General features: G+C 35.2%; 1 pseudogene; it reads left to right on the top strand.

Moving 5' to 3' along the window:
* The first annotated feature begins 974 nt into the window (after positions 1 to 974).
* LOC123786648 (RNA-binding motif protein, X chromosome-like) lies at positions 975 to 24,483 on the top strand (annotated as a pseudogene).
* Positions 24,484 to 24,713: the final 230 nt, after the last annotated feature.

Genomic DNA, 24,713 nt, shown 5'->3' with positions numbered 1-24,713 from the left:
TTAATCCCCAAATTAAAAAAAGAGAGAGAGAGAAAAGTAGCTCAGAGAATATAAAGCAAACCTAAAAGAAAAAGCAAACGTATAGAAACTAATCAGGCATTCAGTATTTATGTGTTGTCATATATAAAGTTTATATGGCTAGAAGCCCAGACACCAGACATTTCTAAAGTAGTGTTTTTTGGGGAAAACCCATAAAAACAGAAGCACTAACTGGTGTGCATGTCCTGTGTTACCCTTTCAATTCTAGGGCAATGAAGAGAATTTCAGGGTAGGTTTCAGACTGGAAAAAGGTCCTCACACATGAGCTGTGGAGCTTTTAAGTATCATTAATCCATGGAAAGCATTAAGTCCCTCCATGGCTAGATCAGGAGCCAGACTAATCAGTAATTTGACAAGGCATAACCTTAGCTTTAACCCTAACCTGCAATCTTAGCATCTGTAGTAGATAGGTAGCATTATCTGTCCCTTCTGGTTCAAGCCATGTGACTGCAGCCATTTGATTGTCAATATAGCAGCAAGATTTGACATGCTCTCTTCATATAACCCAGGGCGGGGGCCCAAACCTTAATATGTACCAGGAGTGGTTGTCTTAGTCACCAGACCATAACTCATCTCCACAGAGCTTTATAGGAGTGTATGAACTCTTTCTGGAGACCAACCTGCATAGACCAACCTGGGATAAACTAACCCTTACTTCTCAGTAATATATGAACTAAGCTTACTAATTAAGACACATATTTTCAGCGTATATAAAAATACCAAATTTCAGCTATATGGTCTTTATAATACATGCACCCAAAACCCAAGGTCAAGTAAAAACTGAAATTAAAATAATTAATAATTATGTACCAAGAAAACGCTAATGAAATTACAGTTAAGTCTATTATTCTAATATTAGAAAAAATAGACCTAAGCAGGATGGATTTAGCATATTTATATAGAGAAAAGTGTCAGTTCTCTAAGAATATACAAAAATGCTAACTCTTGTATATGGTAAAACATTCTTACAGTATGTGAAGCTAAACTGGCCAGAACTACAAGCTGAAATAGACAAATCCAACAACATAGAAGAAGATATCAACATAATTCAGTTTCTTACAAGCCAAGCAGACGAAATAGTAAGACACAGAAAATTTGAACAAAATTTCTACACAATTTACTTAGTGGTCGTATGCAGAACTCTGGAACAACATGTGGAGAATACTTAAGTACATACTGAACATTTAGGAAAATGACCACCTAATTCATAAAACCAAGTCTCAAAAATTGTCAAAGAAGTGGTATTATACGAACTACTTTTAATTTTTTTTTTTTTTTAAGTAGGCTCCATACCCAGCACGGAGCTCAATGCAGGGCTTGAACTCACAACCCTGAGATCAAGAGTCGGACACTTAACTGACTGAGTCTCCTAGGTGCCCCTATACAGACTACTTTTAAAGTAGTCTCATCATCCAAAAAAAAAAAAAAAAAAATCATGAGAGATTTAAAAAATATTCATGATTAACCAATAATAAAATGCTGTATATCAAAAGATGCACTGCAGACCATGAGAATTTTTAAAAATACTATCAGATATCTAAATGCTAAAATAAAATTGTACTAGTAAATTATATAGGTGAATTCTTTTATTATCTAGGAAAGGTAAAAAATGCCTTGCTGTGATTCAAAATCTAGAATCAAAAAGCCATTCCTGGTTATTTTTATAGTAAAAATGTGCATGGTATGAATAAAGAAGAGAAAGAGAGGGAGGGAGGGTAGGAGAGATAAGGAAAAATGACAAAATTGAATATATTTGCATCTTAAATCACATACAGAGGACAAACGTTGCTATTAAATAAGAAAAACATCTAAGAAATAAGCAGAAAAAGCCCAAAAGCTTTAGGGAAAAAAAAATAGGTAAATAAAAAATAGGTAAATGACATGGAAAACACTTCACAGAAAAAGAACCAGCAATGGCCCTTAATCACATATATAAGAGAAATACAAATTGAAACTACAGTGAGGCATCATATCTAAAAACAGATGAACATTTTGAAAACATACTCTGCTAAGGCTGTGAGATTTTATTTTATTTTATTTTATTTTATTTTATTTTCATTTTTACGAGACAGTGAGAGAGAGAGGAAGTGAGCGGGAGCAGAGGGGAGGGGCAAAGGGAGAAGCAGACTCCCCGCTGAGCAAGGGGCCTGATGTGAGACTTCCAGGATCATGACCTGAGCTGAAGGCAGATGCTTAACCGACTCCAGCCACCCAGGCGCCGAAGAATCACTTTCATACACTGCTAGTAGAAATTCAAAACCATACCACTTCTAAGATTTGATATTAGCAAATTATTAATTAGCAAAATTAAACAGGCATTTACCATTTGACCCAAAAATTTCACTTCTAGGAATCTGCCCCTAAGATACACTCACAGAAATATTAAGTGACTAATGCACAAGGCTCTTTATTGTCCTACTATTTGCAAAAGCCCAACAGTTGTACAAAAAAATGAAAAAAACGTTACACCTCTTGAGTAACAAAGGTGTAAGAATTCATATGCAGACTCATACACATATACACACATATGTGCTAATATTTTCAAAAAGAAACAGTGAAGGGATAAACCAAGCATTAATTAGAAGATATAGTAAACTTTAGATAGGAAGAAGACAAAAGAGAGGTGGTAGAAAGAATAAGGAAAGCTGGTATTTTTTAATGTGCCTTGTTTATAGTTTTGACCTTAGAATTTTGTTCATATTTTATGTATTTGAAAGATAACATTAAATTTTAAAAAGTGAAGCAATCCCTAAAATAAAAACCAAATTGAAAATCACTAATGTTACTTTATATCAAATTGGTAACATAATGGCAAGGATATTTATCGCAATTAATTTAAAAATAGAATTTTGACTTGAATATACTCCTGAGTGGGACCAAAAATAAAGATCACTAAATCTTAAATTGCAGCTACTGGGCTTGTTATGAAGTTTAATGTTAGTATAATTTTAAAACTATTATAAGCATATAGACATACTCCACTACACACAAAATAGATTACAGCATATACATTATTATACTAATATCATTAGGGACCAAGATTTTCAGTATAAAAGACAAGATAAAGATATAAATCAAACAAATTAAATAAAATCCTATAATTGCCATTTAAACTTGGGAAATCAGTTTTATGAATTTGTAGTTTATTTACTTACTTTTTCAGAAACTTTTTTGCTGCCAGCTTTATATTCCATTTTCTATTTAAGAGCCCATGGAAGAACAATTTAAGACCACTCAGTGACTCTTCATTCAGCAGCATGAGCAGTGGGGGCTGCAGACCAGTCTTCAGTGGGGGTGGCGGGCTACATGCTCCAATCTTCAGTAGGGAACCACTGGCAGGCACAGAGGGCGCCTGCGTGCCTTCGGACGCGGCTGTGACCTCAAGTTTAGTAGCAGTAAATTCAGGCGCTAGAGAGGTCCTTCACCCTGAAATTCCTCTGGTTTCACAGCCTTTTTAGCGGCAGTATACTCTTCAATCTCTTCAGGATGTCTGTGGAAGTAGAGATCAGACAGGACTCACGGAGAATGCGCACGGGAAATGGTGCCGCACATGCGCAGAATCTCCGGGCCCAGAACCCACTGCGTCTGACCCACTGAACAGGTGCTTATTGTTGTTGCGTGAGGTGACGAAGTCCGCATAGCACAGAGGAGAATCTGTGTTACACAGACCGATGGTAGGCAAGTTAACTTAAGACGCCTCTGTAAGAGACTACTGGTCAGCCCTGGGATATAGTAACTTCTGGAAGTTGCAGCTCCCGGAAAGCTGTCTGGATCGTCTTACTGAAGTTTCCAGCAATGGAAGTGGCCCCACCGGCAACTACAACTTAAAGCACAGCCTGCTGGCCAGTATTCTTACATCAGCTGGATTTTCAGTGGCAACAGTGGCACGAATTGCCAAAAGAAGTTTCTCCCTGGTTCTCTTCAGATTTATGATGTAGATGCCATCACTTTTCCTTTTGTAGATGGCCTGTTTCATTTGGAAGTCAAGATTGGTGACACCTAAGTGGGTTCCTGTTGCAAGAAATTTAAGGACATCCTCCGTCTTCATTTTCAGGACGCCACGAGGTCCGGACACAGTGAACGGTTCTGTTTCTGACAGGAACCTAGGACAATGCTGTATGGACTCCTCTCTGAGTAGCAGGAAAAGGTAAAAAAAAATTTTTCTTTTTAAAATAAATTAAATGCATATCTCTTAGGTTTCAAAATGCTCAAAAAACTGTGGTAGCCCAGGAGAAAATGCAAACGTACCAACCAGATATAATTTCCAAATATTATTTTACACTGAAAGGAACTCCCAGGGGTCCTTGAAGATATATCTGATTCTAAGCTGTGATAAAAAATATTCAAGGTGAGGGGCGCCTGGGTGGCACAGCGGTTAAGCATCTGCCAGTCTAAGTAACATTTCTAAAAATGGTTATCTGATTATTCACTGCCTAAGTCCCTTCAAAGACTTACTTTTGCCGTTTGGATAATATCTGACTTCTAAAAATAGATGATATTCACTCTGTAAGGCCATCACTTCCACTATGCAACCTTTACCCTCTGTCTGGCTAAGTCCTATTCATTCTCTATTTCTTAACCTAAATGTGGCATTCAGAGGAAGACTATCACTAAGACAGGTCTGTACCATTGCAATAGGCTCCCATAAAACTCTAGTTTCTCGGGGTGGCTCGGTGGCTCAGGTGTTGGGGGGTCTGCCTTTGGCTCAGGTCCTGATCCCAGGGTCCTGGGGTCGGGCCGCATCAGGCTCCTTACTCAGCAAGAGGCCTGCTTCTCCCTCTCCCACTCCCTCTGCTTGTGTTCCCTCTTTCACTGTCTCTCGCGTTAAACAAATAAAATCTTTAAAAAATAAAATAATCATTTTTTTTAAATTCTAGTTTCTCCTACTATGTATAACATTCATCAAGCTACATTATAATCATTTATTTAACTGGATGTTTTCTCAACTGTTTTTGTAACTTAGGGGAGAAGAGATGTAAGTATCTTGTTTATTATTGTATCCCTAGACCTTGAAGAATGTTTGATACAGAGTACATAATATTTTAAATGAATGATTAATAAAGTAGCTAATTATGTATTTGCATATCATATTTGCTCAAGGATTATTGAGACCTACAAAATAATAAATGCTGTGCTTCATAACAGCACACAAAAAGATATCACTAATTATTTGCTAAAAATAACTACATATGAGGGTTTTTTGTTTTGTTTTGTTTTGTTTTTTTAAAGATTTTATTTATTTATTCGACAGAGATAGAGACAGCCAGCAAAGAGGGAACACAAGCAGGGGGAGTGGGAGAGGAAGAAGCAGGCTCATAGCGGAAGAGCCTGATGTGGGGCTCGATCCCATAACGCCGGGATCACGCCCTGAGCCGAAGGCAGATGCCTAACCGCTGTGCCACCCAGGCGCCCCACATATGAGTTTTTTTAACTTAAAATCTAAATTGGTGGATATGTCACAAGACATAACAGCACACACTTTAACATTTTACTTTAAAAATAATTACTTCACTCTCTGATAGACTAGAACTTATTTCATTTCTGCAATATGAAAATAAAATGAACTTATATTTCTATATATTTTATTTCACTACCTATCAATAAGATGACTAAAAAGAATAAACACATTAGAGAACATTTCTTTCTCTTACTGTAACCAATGGTGAAAGACAATGCAGTGACGCTAAAACGGAAGTCAATGAGGCATAAGAATTATAAAAGAAAAAGGGCACATTTAAAACTTTAGGGAAGGATTAATAATTTAAGTGTGCATGTTACTGATAAACTAAACTTCACATCAAATAAAAATATTTAATAGTATGAAACTAGAAATATTGTGAACTTGTGGCCTTTTTAAAAGTAGTAACTTTTCTAGTTCTAGCTTGAATTTGACCCACCATTAATCTCATCCTATCTACCAGACTTACTTGTGTGCAAAAATCTGATCCACAGCCCTCAATGCCCAGAATTTACTTTCTAAAACTTCTCTTCCTTTGTAAAAAAGAACTAGCACTTCTTAGATAATAGCTGATCTTTTGACCTGGAACATATTACGACTGCCCCCAAATGAGGAAAATTTCAAAGATAGTTGGGATAGTGCAAGGATTATATGAACTCAGTTAAAAAAAGATCCTCATTGTCTATGTTTTGATGATATGTGCACAACAGAAACAGTACTACTATAATTATTTTGAACAAGGTGAGTCTGTAAATAAAAGCATAACTCTTTAGTTATAATCATAAAAAGAAAATTTAATATGAGTTTAACAAGAAAGTTATAATACAATGAAAGGTGATTTAGTAATTTTAACTTAATTTAATAGATAATTTTAATGATATAGGAGTGTAATGTACATAATATTCTTTTTCTGTTAAGTAATTATCTTTTTATGAAGAGTAAATTTGTACCTTTCTCAATATTTGTTATGCAAGCCAAATTGTTTAGGAAAATTAAGATCCTATAGAAACAAACTGAATATAGCTGGTGGTCTCCCACCATAGTTAGGAAGAAAGAAATTTCAAATGGTTTTTGAAAGATGAAGAATGGACAAAATATCATATTTCTCATCAACTAGGACATGAAATCTCCTAATGACAAACTAAATAGACGATGATAAAGCTTACCTGTTTCCAATACTGATAACAGACTAGATCAATATACAGTGTTTAACAGGCACCAGGCTATAGAGCATTGGATAAGTGAGAATGAAAAAACAGATTACTTTGGGAAAGCTGACCAGAGTATAAGATTTCAAAACTTAAGAGAAAGACTTCAGTCTGATATAATTACTGAAGCTTTATTATTAAAATAATGGGACCAGGAACTCCAATTTCAATTATCTTAAGGGGACAACTATATCCCATGCCCCACTCAAGAATTAATTTGTTGATATCCAGAACCTACAACTTTGGTTTTCTTGACATTTGGATTGTTTCCAATCTAAATACCAGGGTGACCATAGCTGTAAACTTCCCAAATCTGCTTGGTGAGACAGAATTTCTCTGTTTCGTTAGAATAGCTTCCTAAAAGTGAAAACCCTCCATCCGAAGTGTGTATGAATTTAAGTATTTGAATAAAGTTTGCCAAAATTTCATTCAGAGAGTCTGTAATATATAAACCATAAACAGTAGTGCATAACAGTGATTTCCCACAGTTGCCTTCCCAAGTGCCTATTCTCTTCTTTATTCACAGAAAGCACATTTCATTCCAGATGGCAATGTGTTCAACCCAAAACTACGTTTCCCAGTGACATGCACCCAAAAGTGAGCAACAAGTTGAAGCATAAATCAGGTAAGTCTTCTGGATTTTCTACATTCTTCCTCCTTTTCCTGCTTGGAATAAGGACACATAAAGTAGGGATATAGCAAGAGTCTTGGAGCCAAAGGAGAACCTGAGAATCAAAATTACTTTCTAAGGATGATGATAACCTTGGAAGTACCAATTAAGTCCTGGATTGCTACACATGTAACTTATTTTAGATGAAAAAGGAATAAACCTCTATCTTATTAAGCCATTTATTATATATGTTCTCTTAGGAATCCTTTTTAAAAATTACATTTACAAAAATATTTATTCTTAGTTTAATTTTAATTTCTTTCAGAGCTTAGTATCAGTTCATCTTTACCAGGCTTGTATATTTGTGAGCTCTTTTCTCTGTCTTATCCAGTTTCAAAGTTTTTAATAAATCCCACATATGATGACTCACAGACTTGTATTTCTGAGAACTCTCCTCAGAAATCCAGACCCAACTGCTTTCTTGAAATCTGAGATTTTCATTTAAATGTCTCAAAGGGCACTTACACTTAGAATTTCCCCACCCTGTACATGTAACTTTCTCCCCAACACTGAACCCACCTCTTCTACTATGTTATATTTTAGTGAAAAGATATTAATGTCTAATCAATTGCACACATCAAAAACCTAGTTTTCAGTCTTGTGTATCTTTAAGATGTGTTCTTTCTCTGTCTTCATCACCACCACTCTAATTCATCGTCTCTGGAGGTATGCAAATAAAATGGTGTCATAGATGGTTTCCCTATATCCAAATTGTCCCCTTTTAATCTATTCCTAAATACTTCAACCAGTGTGAACTTTTAAAAATATAAATTTGAACACGTACCTCATACACAGACAAAACACACATACACACACTTACCGTAAATCAGTCAATGGTTTCTCATGATTTTAAGACAAAGACCAAAAATGTTAATATGGCCTGTAAGGCCATGCATGTTTTGGTCCCTACTACTTCCCATGCATCATGTGGCACTATGATCCTCTTTTCTCCTCTATAGCCACAGTGGCTTCTTTCAGTTCCATAGCCATGTCATGGTTACTTTCTTCCCAGGATCTTTGAAAATATTTTCCCCTTCATCCCAATGACTCTGATTACTATTACTCATTCTTTAGTTCTCAATACAATGAAAACTTCCTCCAGGATCCTTTTTGATTCCCTCTCTGGGTCATATCTCCTGGTTTTCTCTCTAGCAAAGTGTAAGTACAAGTATCACCTTGTAGTACTATGTGAAATTTTTATCCTTAGTGCCTAATATAGTGTCTACTGTAATAATGGTACTACACATAACTATCATTAAATATTTGATGACTAAATTAATAATCTATATTTGTGCTGGCTAGAATATATCTTCACATGTTTCTTATAAGAGAACATGGGTGGTTCACTTTCTCTGCTCTATGCACATAACATAACTGACAAACCATCTGGCATATTAAGTATTTTTTACTTTCTTTCTCTTTCAAAGTACTGTGGATTTTACTCTGCTCTCTTCTGCATTTATTATTGCAGAAGTTTCAAAGGTCATTTTTCTTATTCCTTGGAGTAAGACTGATTTTCTGCCTCCTTGATTTTAGAATTATTAATTTTTTCTTGAAATGTTTTACAAATTCACTAGGATAAGATGAGGTATTTTTCTTGGTAAGCACTTTGTCTTATAAGTCAAACCTTTCTTCAGTTGTATAATGTTTTCTTAAATTATATCTTATATTGATTTTCTTTCATTACCCTTTGGTTTTGATTTCCTCCTTGGGAAGATAAATTTTCTCATTCTATCTTCCCCATGTCTTATCCTGTAGTTGTGATTGTCTTCCTCTTTTTTTGTTATTCTGTGTTCAGGGAAAGTGTCCTAGGTTTGTTCTCCACAGGATGGATCAGTTTCTCCAACACCATCACTATGGTTTTCAAGAATGAATTTTAGCCTGCAGTATTAAATCTTTGCCATGTTGCCTAGTCTCACTGAACTCTTCTTTCTTCCTGACTTTGAAATCAACTCAATTTTGATCGTGGTTTCTTGTGTTTTCATATAGCTTTCAATGCTCTTACTGAGAACATATTACAGTATCAGTTTCTTAAAACTAATTTCTACTCATGTGGTACATCTTTCTCCTAAAGATTCGGTTTTTGGTTTGTTTTGTGATTGTTGTTGCTTTTGTGACTTGTGACATCTATGAAATAGAAGATATAAAACTTTATCTGTTGTTACATCAGTTTCAGGTCTAAATCAGTATATTCTCCTTTCTTATAATCGCCGTGAGATTACTATTAGAATTATTTTCTTAATTTGTAAAACAAAGAGATAACCAATTAGCCCATTCAGCAGCTGGTGCAAAAGAGTTTTTATCGTTGCTGTTTTATAATTTTAACTTTAGTTTTTGTAATGTAATGCTGTTTGTAATATTTAAGTTTTCCAGTCTAAAGAAGGATATCTTGGTTTCACTGCCTGGTATGCCCATGAGGTAGAGATCTGTTTCTGGATATTCTTAGAAATTCTTTTTTTCTTCCATTTGCAGAGATGGTAAATAATTACATTCTCCAAAGGGCACCATTCCTATAGTTCCCTCAACTCAGAATGGAACTGATTATAAAATGAGAGGCATGAATGGGGCAGATTGGGGAGGACAGACAATACAGTTCTCTCTTTTTTAATCAATTTAACACATAGATGAATGGAAGTTTTTATGGTCCCTCCTTATCTCTGTTGTTTACTACATTCTGCCTCATGAGCTCACATATGCTTATTAAATAATACTTCTTTGAGCCTCGCGGATTAAAGATTCTTAGTTTCCAATGCTGTTAAAAGTTTGAAACTTTTTGGAAGATTTAATGCATATTCCAGTGGATGGAGAGCAAAGTAGTGGTCATTATCTGCCATTATAACTTGAAAATCCCTACTTAATATCTGCAGTGTTCTTAAGGAGAATTATTATAGATTCTAAAGACTAACTGACAAAAACTCTTTTGGTACGCAAAGAAATGTCATGTTTAGACCACTTATCAGTATTTGAGTTTTTGTCCTTTTTTGTACTTTCAACTAAACTTTAAACTCCAGTAATATTTTTATGTTTATATTTACAGTTCAAAATAGCAATTAGAATGTTAACATGTACTGTAGATGACAAAATATATATTCATAGGCAATATCAGATCTTTTGTTTCATTTAATCAACTGTACACTGATTAGTTAGCATTTGTGGGAAAATGAGTATGTTTGATCAATGTAAACTGATGGTGAAGTAATACAACCTAACAACTTATTTTTGTGCCGGTAATTTTTTATTTGAACTCACTACATAGAAGGCAAAACCACTCAGAAATTAGAATGTAATTTATATATATATTTAATGATTTTTCTACACTAACTACCTTTGATTATATTTTTCTCAATAGAAAATGTTGTACTTCTCTTACCAATGTAACAGTTTTGTGAGAATTATTTAATTATTCAAAATTCATAATTGTTCACTGATACGAAGTAGAAAGAAGTATTTCTTACAAACGTATTTTATTTTCTGAAGGGTTTTGATAGAATAGGTATGTGAATAATATTTTAGTAATCATTTCAGAGTTTTTAAAAATAGATTTTTCATGGGTTAGATGTAACTGATATTTATTTTTAATTTATACTTTGTCTGATTAACAACAGAATTTGAAAGGACCTATAAAAATATACAAGAAAAGTACCAAAATGGAAAGAAAAAACTTTATAAATTATTGGATTTAAAAGGAGGTAATATATAATAATGACAGGGGTAACAGTTTCTGTCATTTATTAAACATTAAGCCTTGGTAAAGCAAAATAAAAACATAAACTCTAAGGTGAATCTAACATAAAAGTAATAACATTCAGAACATATGAATCTTATTATGTAATAAAAGGGAACGTAAAATGAGAGATACTTGGACCTGTTTAAAAATTTCTTATACTGGGGCTCCTGGGTGGCTCAGTTAAACATCACACTCTTGATTTCAGCTCAGGTCATGAGCTCAGGGTTGTGAGATTGGGCCCCATGTGGGCTCTGTTCTGGGCATGGAGCCTGCTTAAGATTCTCTTTCTCCCTCTCCCTTTGCCCCTCCCATACCCCCCATCTCTCCCTCTCCAAGGGAAAAAAAAATTCTTATATTGTCATAGTGTTAAATGGACTTAAATCAGTCCCATCCATTCATTCACTCATCTACTTCATTCAATTTATTTAATATATGTGTATTGAGCAGTTACTATGTACCAGGCACATTTATTAACTGATAGGTTATAGCAGGAAAACAGAACACAGGCAAAAATCTCTGACATCATGAAGTTTACACTTTAGTAAGGAAAAGAGAAAACTAACAAATAAAAAAGTAAGATATATGTTATATGTTGATAATTGTTGGTCAGTTTAAGGACTACAGGCTGTGAGTGTTCAAATTAAGATAGCAGAAAACTTCATTCTCACCCAGATGAAGTGACAAAATACTTTATCACCTCCAAATAATTTTGCCTGTAGACAAGGTCAGCTTTTTTTCTTTCAACCATTAGTTCACATTTGCATTAGTTCCCATGTCTTAGCAAATGGTTGATGAAGACCCCAGAGTTCCATCTTATGGAATACAGTATACATACTTTACACAGGAAAGTTTTTAAGTGCAAGTGTATTTAGTGATTCACCTTGGCCAGAGGAAAATTTCAGTATTGCTCCTGTGGGGGTAGAAAATTCTGATTTTTGGGTGCCTGGGTGGCTCAGTCATTAAGCGTCTGCCTTTGGCTCAGGTCATGATCCCGGGGTCGTGGGATCAAGCATCAGGCAGACCTGCTTCTCCCTCTCCCTCTGCCTGCTGCTCCCCCTACTTTTGCTCTCTCTCTCTGTCAAAGAAATAAGTAAAATCTTTAAAAAATAAATTATGATTTCTGTGCAACACCATTTCTCAGTGGTCTGTGGGGTTTGAGTCAGCTACTAAATATACATTGAAATGACTAAACAAATTGCTGCATTGGCTTCATTAATATTCACAGTATGCCCTTTGGAAAATATCTACCAAAAACAATTTTGGTTTTGGCAGATTTACTATTATTCTGTCATTTCTGAAAGTAATTGGAAAATAGGATCAGTTATTTCTAGAGACAATTTCTGGTTCATGACATTAAGTCTATTTAATCTACGTTCAGAATGCCTGTCATCCTCTTTGCTATTACAGGATACACATCTAATTAATTTAAACTCTGTGTCAGAAAATTTAAATATAACTCAAGGTAAAAGGAGACTAAATTTTGGCCTTATTTTCTTCTCTGTGGTATTGAAGCCTTATGAGAATACCCATATGAACTCTTATATTTATATTAAAATGTAAGCTTCTGTAATCATGAATACCTTATATGGGTCAACTTATGACTTTAAAGAAGTTAAAAATGACTTATACAAATATAAAATAAACATTTTATTCAACTCATTAACTAATGAAGAAAACCACTCAGACGGTAAAACTGGCTCCAAGAGCATTTCATAAAAAGGGGTTTATATAGTCTAACAACCATCTAAAATATTTTAAAGTAGGGATGCCAGGTTAGATACAAAACTCATTATTGTCCTATGGGGCAATCAAACCATAACCATCAGGATAATCTTTTCTATCAGAGAGAAACTTACATTTTGGCAAGTAACTTAATAGTGTCTCAGTTCTAATCAAATAGTAAATAGCAAACTCAAACACAGGTACATTCCCCTAGAAAATTATATAATCCTAGGTTGAGTTTATTAAACAATGTCACAATAACATTGAAAAGATGTGCCGCCCACCTTTTCTGTCTTTTTTCTAGTTTTAATAATTTTTTAAAAAAATCTCCATGTCTTAGTTCAGGCCAGTTTAACAAATAAAAGACTGGGTAGCTTAAACATTTATTTCTCACAGTTCTGAAGGTTGGGAAGACCGAAATCAAGGTGTCGGCATGACTGGGTTCTCATGAGGACCCTTTCCTAGTTTGCATTTGGCCATCTTCTTGCTGTGTCTTCATGTGGCAGAAAGAGAGAGATTATCTCCCTCATGTTTCTGCTTATAAAGACTCTAATTCCATTTATAAATGATCCACCTTCATGATCTAATTGCATTCTGAAAGTCTCCTCTCCAAATACCATCATATTGGAATTAGGGTTTCAACATTTGAATTTTGGGAGGACAAAAACTATTCAGTCCATAGCATTCCCTGTTTGGGCCATAAATAATCTCCAAATATTGATCAGGAAAAAAAGGCTGGCCTCATTATAGTTTAGACTGTTTATTTTCACAAATGCAATAAGAGATGTTAAATAACCCCATAAGCTTTCTTGATAATGTAGTACTTAACAGACACTAAAGTAAAACTATTAACTTTTGTTTGTAAATTTTGTTAAAGAGCTCAAGATTGAACCATTTAAAGGATTTTGTAAAGTTTAGGCTAGGAAGTCAAGGCCAGGAAAATCTCTCTCCTAGATTTTACTGTTGTATCCATAGAATTAGTAAATTCCTCTTAAGGTCCCCAAAATATGCTCTGGTTCCTGGCCTGCCAGGATGTGACTTTATCACTTGTAAGGCTGAAGCTCTATAAGCTAGGCACCAGGCCAGTTTCCTATGAACGTTTTGTAGGCATCAGAGCCTTTGTTCTTTAATGGCGAGCTTGCTGTACTTGATTAAAAGTGATTCATTTCCAAATATAACACCACACTACATCTTTGGTTGCACAATCAACTTTTCCAATTTGAGGTAAAATGGAGACAGATTCTTATGATAATAACTATTACCACAAAAATAAGAAAACTCTAAAAATATTTGTTTCTGAATTATGAGACTTCATTGAAAATTAGATTACATTTTAATATGCTTCATTTCTATTTATAAAAGGATAAAAAACTCTAAATTGAGTGTAAGGGATCTAGAAGGAAGAAAAAGTGATTCCTTGTGTATTCATCAGTAAATAGAATATTAAAACAACATTAACAATATTCCAAATAACCACTAATAAAATTTTCTCATCAGTTTATTCAGTCCTATGTAATTAATTCTTTTTTTTTTTTAATGATTTTTTATTATATTATGTTAGTCACCATACAGTACATCCCCGGTTTCCGATGTAAGGCTCGATGATTCATTAGTTGCATATAACACCCAGTGCACCATGCAATACGTGCCCTCCTTACTACCCATCACCAGTCTATCCCATTCCCCCACCCCCCTCCCCTCTGAGGCCCTCAGTTTGTTTCTCATAGTCCACAGTCTCTCATGTTTCATTCCCCCTTCTGATTACCCCCCCTTTCTTTATCCCTTTCTTCTCCTACCGATCTTCCTACTTCTTATGTTCCATAGATGAGAGAAATCATATGATAGTTGTCTTTCTCTGCTTGACTTATTTCACTTAGCATTATCTCCTCCAGTGCCGTCCATGTTGCAGCAAATGTTGAGAACTCGTTCTTTCTGATAGCTGAGTAATATTCCATTGTATATATGGACCACAACTTCTTAATCCAGTCATCTGTTGAAGGGCATCTCGGCTCCTTCCACGATTTAGCTATTGTGGACATTGCTGCTATGAACATTGGGGTGATATGGCCCTTCTCTTCACTACGTCTGTATCTTTGGGGTAAACACCCAGTAGTACAATGGCTGGATCATAGGGTAGCTCAATTTTTAACTTTTTAAGGGACCTCCACACTGTTTTCCAGAGTGGCTGTACCAACTTGCATTCCCACCAACAATGTAGGAGGTATCCCCTTTCTCCACATCCTCTCCAACAATTGTTGTTTCTTGCCTTGTCTATTTTTGCCATTCTAACTGGCGTAAGGTGGAATCTCAGTGTGGTTTTGATTTGAATTTCCTTGATGGCTAGTGATTTTGAACATTTTTTCATGTGTCTGTTAGCCGTTTGTATGTCTTCATTGGAAAAGTGTCTGTTCATATCTTCTGCCCATTTTTTGATTTGTTTATTTGTTTCTCGTGTATTGAGTTTGAGAAGTTCTTTGTAGATCTTGGATACCACCAGTCCTTTATCTGTAGTGTCATTTGCAAATATATTCTCCCATTTCATGGGCTGCCTCTTAGTTTTTCTGACTGTTTCCTCTATGTAGTTAATTCTTGTTCCCTTGGACCTTGGATCAACAGTCTGCCTCCATGAAGTCATCTTCTTGTGGAATATTCTTAGGAAGCCTAATTCAGCCCTCTAGTACTGTTGGAAAGTTTTCTAAGTGGTATAAGCTTGACAGTCTTCAGTCAAGAGTCTTTTCTTTCATATATATATAGTTAAGGTATTTGGTAGAGTCCTTTCCTTTAGTCACAGAAACTGACCTTCTCTGTTGAATACAGGAGTTCTAACCTTTGAGTCTTCAAGTAAAAATCAGAGGAAAATAAAATTCACCTACAGATGAGAATAAATGGCTATTGTTAATTTAGTATAGTAATCAAGAGTATCAAAATAACAATATTTTAAATAATGAGCACATTGACATATACACAAAGCCTTGCTGTGAAGTGTAAAATTTCTTAAATTTTTTTACTAAAATAATTTTATGTGCAAAAATAACTTAGGTAAGGATGAGCTTCTTTATTTTTTTAGTATTCTTTTTATTCATCTTAAAATAGTATTGAGCTAATTAATAAATGTGGAGCAGACCAAATAACCTTAATTTTTATAGTATCTTTATTCTTGTTGTTAATAAGGAGAAAGAAGAGATCTTTGTGATTTTTTAGGGCCTGCTGGGAAATTTCAAAGATACTTTCATGTGTAAAGATATCTTAATTTTTTAATTAAGGGTCTGATCTTGGGAAGACAAAATCAAAACAGTTATCAAAGGAGACTTAGGTACTTGATTAAGATAGGAATAATGGGCACCTGAGAAACAATATTTGCTTATCTATTTAATCCAAGTGGCAATACAATGTTTTAAAATAAACTAGAAGCAGGTGACTGTGGTTGTAAGAGTTTTAGCTCTTTAAAAATGAGGACCCTTTGTTCTTTTAGCTTTTAACAATCTATAAATAGAGGTTAGCAAATCATGGCCCATAGGCTAGTCATGAGTTCATGGGTACAGTTCACAGACTAAGAATAGTTTTTGTATTTTCAAGTATTTGAAAAAATTTAAAATAGGGATAACATTCTGTGAGATATGAAAATTCAGTGCTCATAAATATTATTGAATACAACTACATCTAATTCTTTATACCATTGGGGAGGAAAAATTTTTCTCTACCTTTTAAGATTCTTTTCGTTGGTGTAAGAACTAAATTGACATAAGATAGATTGAAAGAAGAAACTCTAATTTAATTCTGTACATATGTGAGCTGTAGAAGAATATAAGGCCCATGGGCTATCAGACAATTGAGACTTATGCACCACCCAGAACTAAGGAGAAGGGGGTAGAAGTCTGGGGATTCAAAAGGAAGCAAGATAATTCAAAGGAAAATGAAAAAGAGTAGATGTTTAGTAAACAAATGTTTGCTGGGCTGTACAGAAACAATAGGACACAGAGAGGAATTTTATCAAACATCCTTTGCTATGTTTCTTCCTGTCTACAACACCTAATTCATATACCATCATTATCTATTGTGGTAGCTCTCTCTTGGAGCAGGTCCTCTCTCTAAATTCTTTTAGGCAGTTAGTGGAGAGGCAAAAAAGAAAAACTTATTGAGTCCTCTGTTTCTTAAAAATAATCAGTCTAAGGGGTGCCTGGGTAACTCAGTTGGTTAAGCATCTGACTCTTGATTTCAGCACAGGTCATGATCTCAGTGTTGTGAGATTGAGCCCTGCATCATGTTCTTTGCTGGGCATGGAGCCTGCTTAAGATTCTTTCTCTCCCTCTCTATAAATAAATACATAAACAAACAAACAATCTAAAATAATCCACATGCCAAAGAGATACATTTTAGGGTGGCAAATTTCCCCCTCCACATATTGTCAATGGCTGCTTTTCCAGTATAGTGACAGAGTAGTTGTGACATTATAGTCCTTAAAGTTCTCAAAGCCTAAAATATTTCAGTGATGGCCATCACAGAAAAAAAATTTGCTGACTACTGTTCTAGAACTCGATAAAATCAACACAAACCACTGAAAATTTTTTGAATGAGATACTGCTCTCTGCGCAGATTGCACAAAGAGTAACCTTTTTATTGCTCCTTGTTAAGGCTTAAAACTTTAAGATCAATTGTCATTTTAACAAAGAGAAAACCAACTAAAAGATTCACAACTCCTTCTTTATAAATTATCTTGTGAATAAGCTCATCAACACTGAACAAAATTTGTCAAAATGTTAATACATTTCAACTCTTTTTTTTCTGTCCCATTATTTGCAGTTATATAAACCAAGACTAAATTTACTTACTGCAAAAATTCCACAACTTACTCTGTGTATGCAGGATTTATCTTTTGAAACAGACACCTTATTTTACAAACTTATTTCTTTCTTTCCTTTTTTTTTTTTGATAAAATACATCCCATTACCTTGCACACACATCTGTGCTTTTCTGCAATTGTTAATTTAATGGAGTCTCAGTTACCCACAGTAGCCATATCTTTTAACCAACTCAACTTCTTTTTCACAAAGTAAACATCTATCATGCAAAATAATCAACAGATGAGCAAAACTCATGAATACATATAAGAATCTTAGAAAATTATGTACAGACGTCCATACTACTTTGTACATAATTACTATTGTATAAGAATTTTGTCAGAATTATGAATATAGTTTTAAATTTTTCATAATCCTAACCAGTATATAGAAATAAATTTGCTATCTGATCAAAAAGCCAATATAAAAAGTTTGTGAATTTCAGAATTATTAGTCTCTTCATGAAAAGACAAACTTAAATGTAATAAAAAATAAAATTTATTAATTGCATTATATTTAACACTTATAAAAATTTGAGAAAAGTCATAAAATTGTTTTAAAACCAGTTGAATTTGTACAGAGATTCACTTTGAAAATGTGAACTTGGGTTCTTACATAAACATGCTCATGGTTTCTGTAAGGAAAATGTTTTTCTCTTGAAAGACTAGCATATTTAGGGATGCCTGGGTGGCTCAGTTGGTTAAGTGTCTGCCTTCTGCTCATGTCATGATCTCGGGGTCCTGGGATTAAGTCCCGCATCGGACTCCCTGCTTAGCAGTGAGCCTGCTTCTCCCTCTGCTTCTCCCCCCTGCTTGTGCTCCCTCCCTCTCTCTTTCTGACAAATAAATAAAATCTTAAAAAAAAAAAAAGAAGACTAGCATATTTAAAGTTTCAGCTTCTTTATTTCCTATAAAACCTTTAGAAATACTATGATATAGAAACACATTTATAAATCTCTATAAACCCATTAAAATAAAGTTCCATTAATTTTGGAGAATGTATAACCTAATTCATTAATACCTTCTGGAGATAGGAAAATATTTCAGATTACAAGAGGCTCTTCTCAATTAGACACCCCAGCAATAAGAGAGCTTACAGCTTCATTTCTCTACTTCAGCCATGAGTCTAAAATAAATGTAGAAACATAAAAATGTACCTCTTCAGATATCAAAAGATTATTTTTGGTGCTATGCTAAGTTGCAACAGGGTGACTTTTGTGATGGTGAGACTAAGAAAGCAATTGTCAAACTTTCTTTTATAACTTTTATGGAGTGAGACAAGCAGATGGTAAAGAGATACCCACCACTGGGTCCTGCAGGACTGGGAGCTGAGGAGCCAAAACCTTGCCTGTATTCCAAGAAGAATAAGAGATAACATCCTTTGGGAAACCCCCTTACATTGGACTGAAAGAGAGCAAAATATACCACCCCAAAATATGCCTCTTTGGCATATTGATTATGTTAAGCTTGTTATTTTTAAGAAACAGCAGACACAGGTAAAGATCTGAAAACTGAATAGAACTTATTCTTTTGTAAGAAATATTTATGTTTATAAGGGAAATCTCCATTTGTAAGGGTTAATCCCTCTCTCTCTGTATCAGGAAGAGAAGGTTGACTAAATCTCTAGAAACTCTGATCAGTACAGAAGGCAGTGACTTAAATCTGCATAACAGCCTTACTCCTGTTTACTGTCCTTTTCCTGGTAGCCTCTCACAACTGACTTCCCACCCACAACATCCTTTGTCTTTAGCTCGAGATGAGATTTAAGGTGGTGTCTTGGTTGGGGGCACCTGGGGGGCTCAGTAGATTAAGCATCTGCCTTCAGCTCAGGTCATGATCCCAGGGTCCTGGGATTGAGCCGCACATGCTTCTCCTTCTGCCCCTCCCCTTGCTTGTGCTCTCACTCTCTTTCTCTCTCTCAAATAAATAAATAAAATCTTAAAAAAAAAAAAAAAAAGTTGGTGGCTTGGGCCATTTAGAGGAGTTACTCAGTTTTTCTGGGTCTCTACCATGTATACATGAAGTATACATGTTATTAAACTTTTGTTTGTTTTTCTCCCATTAGTTTTTTTTTTTTTTTTATTACAGGAGGGTCTCAGCCAAGAACCTAGAAGGGTAGAGGGAAAATTTTTTCCTTCCCCAGAGGACGTTGAAAGTTCACTCAGAGGCAACACCAATAATCTTTCCCATTGGTTTCCATTTTTATTCATCAGTGCTTTCCTGTTTGCTTTGAGAGGTTACGTCTAACTTCCTTCTGGTATGCTAGTTCCACAAAAGCCATAGTAAGTGCATCTGAGTTGGAGAATCACAATGGACCTCTCTACAGGAAAAAATTGTAGAGCTGAAAGAGAAGATAGTGCTCACACATACTTGTTTAAATGCACTACTGAGGATTCTGAAAAAGAAATGACTCTTGATCACTCCCAGACTGATTCAGAATCAAGACTTTATTACCAAGTTCAGCCTTTATTGTGATACTAAAAGACAGGTGCAGCTAGATTATTTCTCAAGAATGACTGGCTTCAAGAATGGGGGAGGGGTGCCTTGGGTGGCTTAGTCAGTTAAGCCTTGGACCCTTGATTTCAGCTCAGGTCATGATCTCACGATTGTGAGATTGAGCCCCGCACCAGGCTCTGTGCTCATGGAGCCTACTTAAGATTCTCTCTATCCCTCTCCCCCATCCAGCTCACACAAACACGCCCACATGCATGCACGCTTTCTTTCAAAAAAAAAAAATGGCGGGGAACATGCAGTTTATTAAACTTACCTTTAGATTTACTTTATGAGTCATTTATAAAGCTATTCCTTAAACCTAAGAAACTAAGGAATCTTTTGTTTAGGTTTCATAGCTAGTTTGTCTTAGGAAATTACTTTAGCTTCTTACCAATTTCATAGTATTTATTATTAAAAAATCCTGTATTACAAATTTAGAGATTATGAGACAATATTTCATTTGTACTTTGATCCAAAGATTTATGGTTGGTCTGAAAATAGAATTGAACTTCAGATTGACTACTATTAACTCTGCGCAGAGCAATTGTTATATAAATAAACCATTTTTTTCTTAAGCAAAATATAGATACATGCATATTCTACAGGTAATATCCAATAAGTTGACTGAATGGTAATTATCTCTCTTTCCAGTAGTAAATAACTAAAGGTTACAGGATAATAATGAAATAGATGATAAAGCATATCAAACATATCCACTGAAATGCTGTTTTCTCATATTATGTTTTATGTATTTTGCTGATTCCTTCTTATTTAGATTATGTAGGCTTTTTTAAAGATTTTTGTTTATTTATTTGACAGAGAGAGAGAGAGAGAACACAAGCAGGGGGGAGTAGTAGAGGGAGAGAGAGAAGCAGGCTCTCTGCTGAGCAGGGAGCCCAATGCAGGGCTCCATCCCAGGACCCTGGCATCATGACCTGAGCCAAAGGCAGACGCTTAATTGACTGTGCCATGCAGGCACCCCTAGCTTATGTACTTTTATTTACTATATTTTTACCGTCGTATTTGGCAATGTATCAGAAATGTCATAGACATTATTTTAAGCTCACCTAGGTAAAAAAAAGAAAAAAAAAGCATGAGTCACATGGAATATGTCTTGGCTAAGAAAATAAAATATTGAGTAAATGCTTTTGTTTTCCTTAAAAAAAATTAATGATATTTATGTTCCTACTTTTGGGACAATTAAACCAATGAAAATTAGGAATTAAATTTAAATGGAATAAGCTAATGAAGAGCAAATTTTATGGCTATGCAAGGTGCCTAAGAAAAAAATCCAGCAAAACTTGTGTGAAACATGTATGAGGAATATTATGAAAATTTACTGAAAGACCTAAACAAATAGAAGTAATGTATAGGAAGATTCAGTGTCAAATATTCAGTTGTCCGAAATGCAATTCAAACAGATATCTCAATTGCCTTTCATGGATCCTAAGATCTTGAGCTTGTGGTAATTGAAAATAAACTGTGTGGGAAATGGCAAAAGAAATAGCCAAGCCATTCTTAAAAGAGAAAACAAAAGTTGGAGGGGGCACATACTCTGCTAGAAAATGAGATAATACCAATCAGTAATCATTTAAAAGTGCTATACTAACATAGGGACAAACAAGTGGAGATGGATGCAACTATTTAATAATGTTCGGATTTTATAAATTTGAGGGTGTTGGTGGTGTCACAGGTGTTTATTTTATTATTAGGTTTTGTAATATATATATTACATATATTTTTCTTTATGGTATATTATTTATCTGTGGTACACATTACCTCAAATATCAGCTGGGCAGAAATTCAAGAGCAGCTTAGTAGGGTGAATCTGGCTTAGAGTCTCTCATGATGTTCAGATGTTAGCCAAGGCTGCCAACATCTTAAGAATTGATTAGAGCTATAGAATCTGCTTCTCTGGTGCCTCACTCACATCCCTAGTGCTGGCTTTTGGAAGGAGGACTCAGTTCTTCCCTACTTTCCCTATCCATTGGCTGCTTCAGTTTTTTACTATGTGTCAGCTGGCTTCTCCCAGAAGAAGTGATCCAAGAAAAACCAAGGTGGAAACAGTAATGCCTTTTATGACCTAGCTTTGGAAGTCACACACCATCAGACACCTATTCAATATGGGAGGAAACTACACAAGGGCATAAATATCTAAAATGTGGAGTACTTGGCACCATCTTGGGTGTTGGTTATTACAGTACATTTCATATATTACATTTTAAAATAAAGAAAAATATCTTTCCTGAGCAACATAAAAAAGACCGACTAATCTCCCCAATTATGCTCTGAACACCTGAAAGAATGCAACTTGTATGATTATTTATAAAGCCATAATCTCACCCACAAGAAAAAATTTCACAGGGCTTATGTGTAGTATTTACTCACTGACTTTTATAAAATAAATTTACCTAAAAGTATTAGGTACCTTGATAAAATAAGAAAAGCCTGATATCTTTACATGGCCATATGCTGGCATAATATGACAGATCATTTTCATTTCCAGTATTTTGTTTGAGGTTTGATCATATTTTTTTTCTGCATAAAAATCAATCATTTTTGAAGAATATTTTGGTCATTCCATCTATAATCTACATCTATACATTACAGTACATATGAGAAAATTATAGTATGACATTAAATTATCTTTGTATCTAGATTCAAATAAATTTAACTTTTAAGAAATATTGCAATTAAAATATGTTTAGTTATTGTGTATCAAGAGGATATGTTCAACTTCTTTCTATATTTATTTCAAAAACAGTAAAATTAATGTTATTTCTCCTTTGAAATATGGATGTAAGTATTGAGTTAGCAAAGTCAATGAAATTTTGCATACCCACATGTATCCTGTTGATCAGATAAGCTATAGTAAAACTACGAAGTTCAGTATTTGGAGCCAAAGTGTTTTTGTTTTCTCCTGTGTTATAACAGAACTTTTCTATGTTGTTATAGGAGAATTTTCATCTTTTACTTGGAAATTTATAACAGTAGTACACAAGTCAAGTCAACACACTTAACATTTGCTTATTAAAAGCAATGTCATAAAGTCAAATAGATAGTCAATTAATTTATTGAATTAAAATTTGATATGAGGTTCACTCTTGTTGTACAGTAGCAATAGCGGCTTCCCTCTTCCATTCTCAGAACCAGCAGCTCTCCCTCATGCTGAGTTGCTACAAAGCCCCTGCCAGTAAGCTCATAAGAACTTGAAACCATCATCACCCCTCCTACTCTCGTCAGGGGATGTAAATAGTTGAAGCAGATTGCCCAGGAAACTCTTCATTGGTGACCTCAATACAAAATACAAAAACAAATGAGGAAAGCCCTTGAAGCCGTGTTTGGCAAATATGGACGAATAGTGGAAGTTCTATTGATGAAAGATTATGAAACACAAATCAAGAGGATTTCCTTTTGTCACTTTTGAAAGCCCAGCAGATGCTAAGGATACAGCCAAAGTTGTGAACGGAAAGTCCGTAGATGGAAAAGCCATCAAGACAGAACAAGCCACTGAACCATCATTTGAAAGTGGTAGATATGGACCACCTCCGCCTCCAAGAAGCAGAGGCCCTCTAAGAGGTCTTAGAGGTGGAAGAGGAGGAAATGGAGGAACCAGGGGACCTCCCTCATGCAAAGGGCACATGGATGATGGTGGCTATTCCATGAATTTTAACATAAATTCTTCCAACGGACCACTTCCAATAAAAAAGCGACCACCATCAGAAGTTGCTGTCTTCCTCCTGAAAATCTGCCCCTTCAGGACCAGTTCACAGCAGCAATGGAATGGAAGGAAGAGCTCCTGTGCGACATGGAAGAGATAGTTATGGAGGCAAACCTTAAAAGGAATCCCTGCCCTCTCGTAGAGATGTTTATTTGTCCCCAATAGATGATGGGTATTCTACTAAAGACAGTTATTCAAGCAGAGATTACCCAAGTTCTTGTGATACAAGAGATTAAGCTCCACCACTAAGAGATTATACTTATCATGATTGTGGTCATTCTGGTTCACATGATGATTACCCATCAAGCAGCTATAGTGATAGAGGTGGCTATGGTCCTGATCCTAACTATTCAGATCATCAAAGTGGAGGTTCCTACAGAGGAACATATGAGAGTTACGGTAACTCACATAGTGCTCCACCTACATGAGGGCCCCTGCCATCTTGTGGTGGAAGCAGCCTCTGTAATGATTACAGCAGCTCATATGATGGATATGGTGGAAGTCAAGACAGTGGAAGTGATCTCTACTCAAGTGGTCGTGATCTGGTTGGCAGACAAGAAAGAGGGCTTCCCCCTTCTATGAAAAAGGAGGTACCCTCCTCCATGTGATTCCTACAACACTTCAAGCCACAAAGTACGTAGAGGTGGAGGCTGTGGAGGAAGCTGATCTGATAGAGAGGGACACAGAAGCAGATAGTAAAAACAAACAAAACTTTGGATCAAAATCCCCGTTCAAAGAAACAAACAAAAAAGTGGAACCTTTTCTGTCAGAACCACCCAAGGACTACTAAAAGGAAAAATTGTGTTACCTTTTCAAAATTCCCTATTATGTACCCCTA

The sequence above is a fragment of the Ursus americanus genome, chromosome X, assembly GCF_024610735.1.
Source record: "Ursus americanus isolate L20-20 chromosome X, mUrsAme1.1.p, whole genome shotgun sequence".
In the NCBI taxonomy this organism is placed as follows: Eukaryota; Metazoa; Chordata; class Mammalia; order Carnivora; family Ursidae; genus Ursus; species Ursus americanus.
This window is presented reverse-complemented; position numbering and strand designations above follow the sequence as displayed.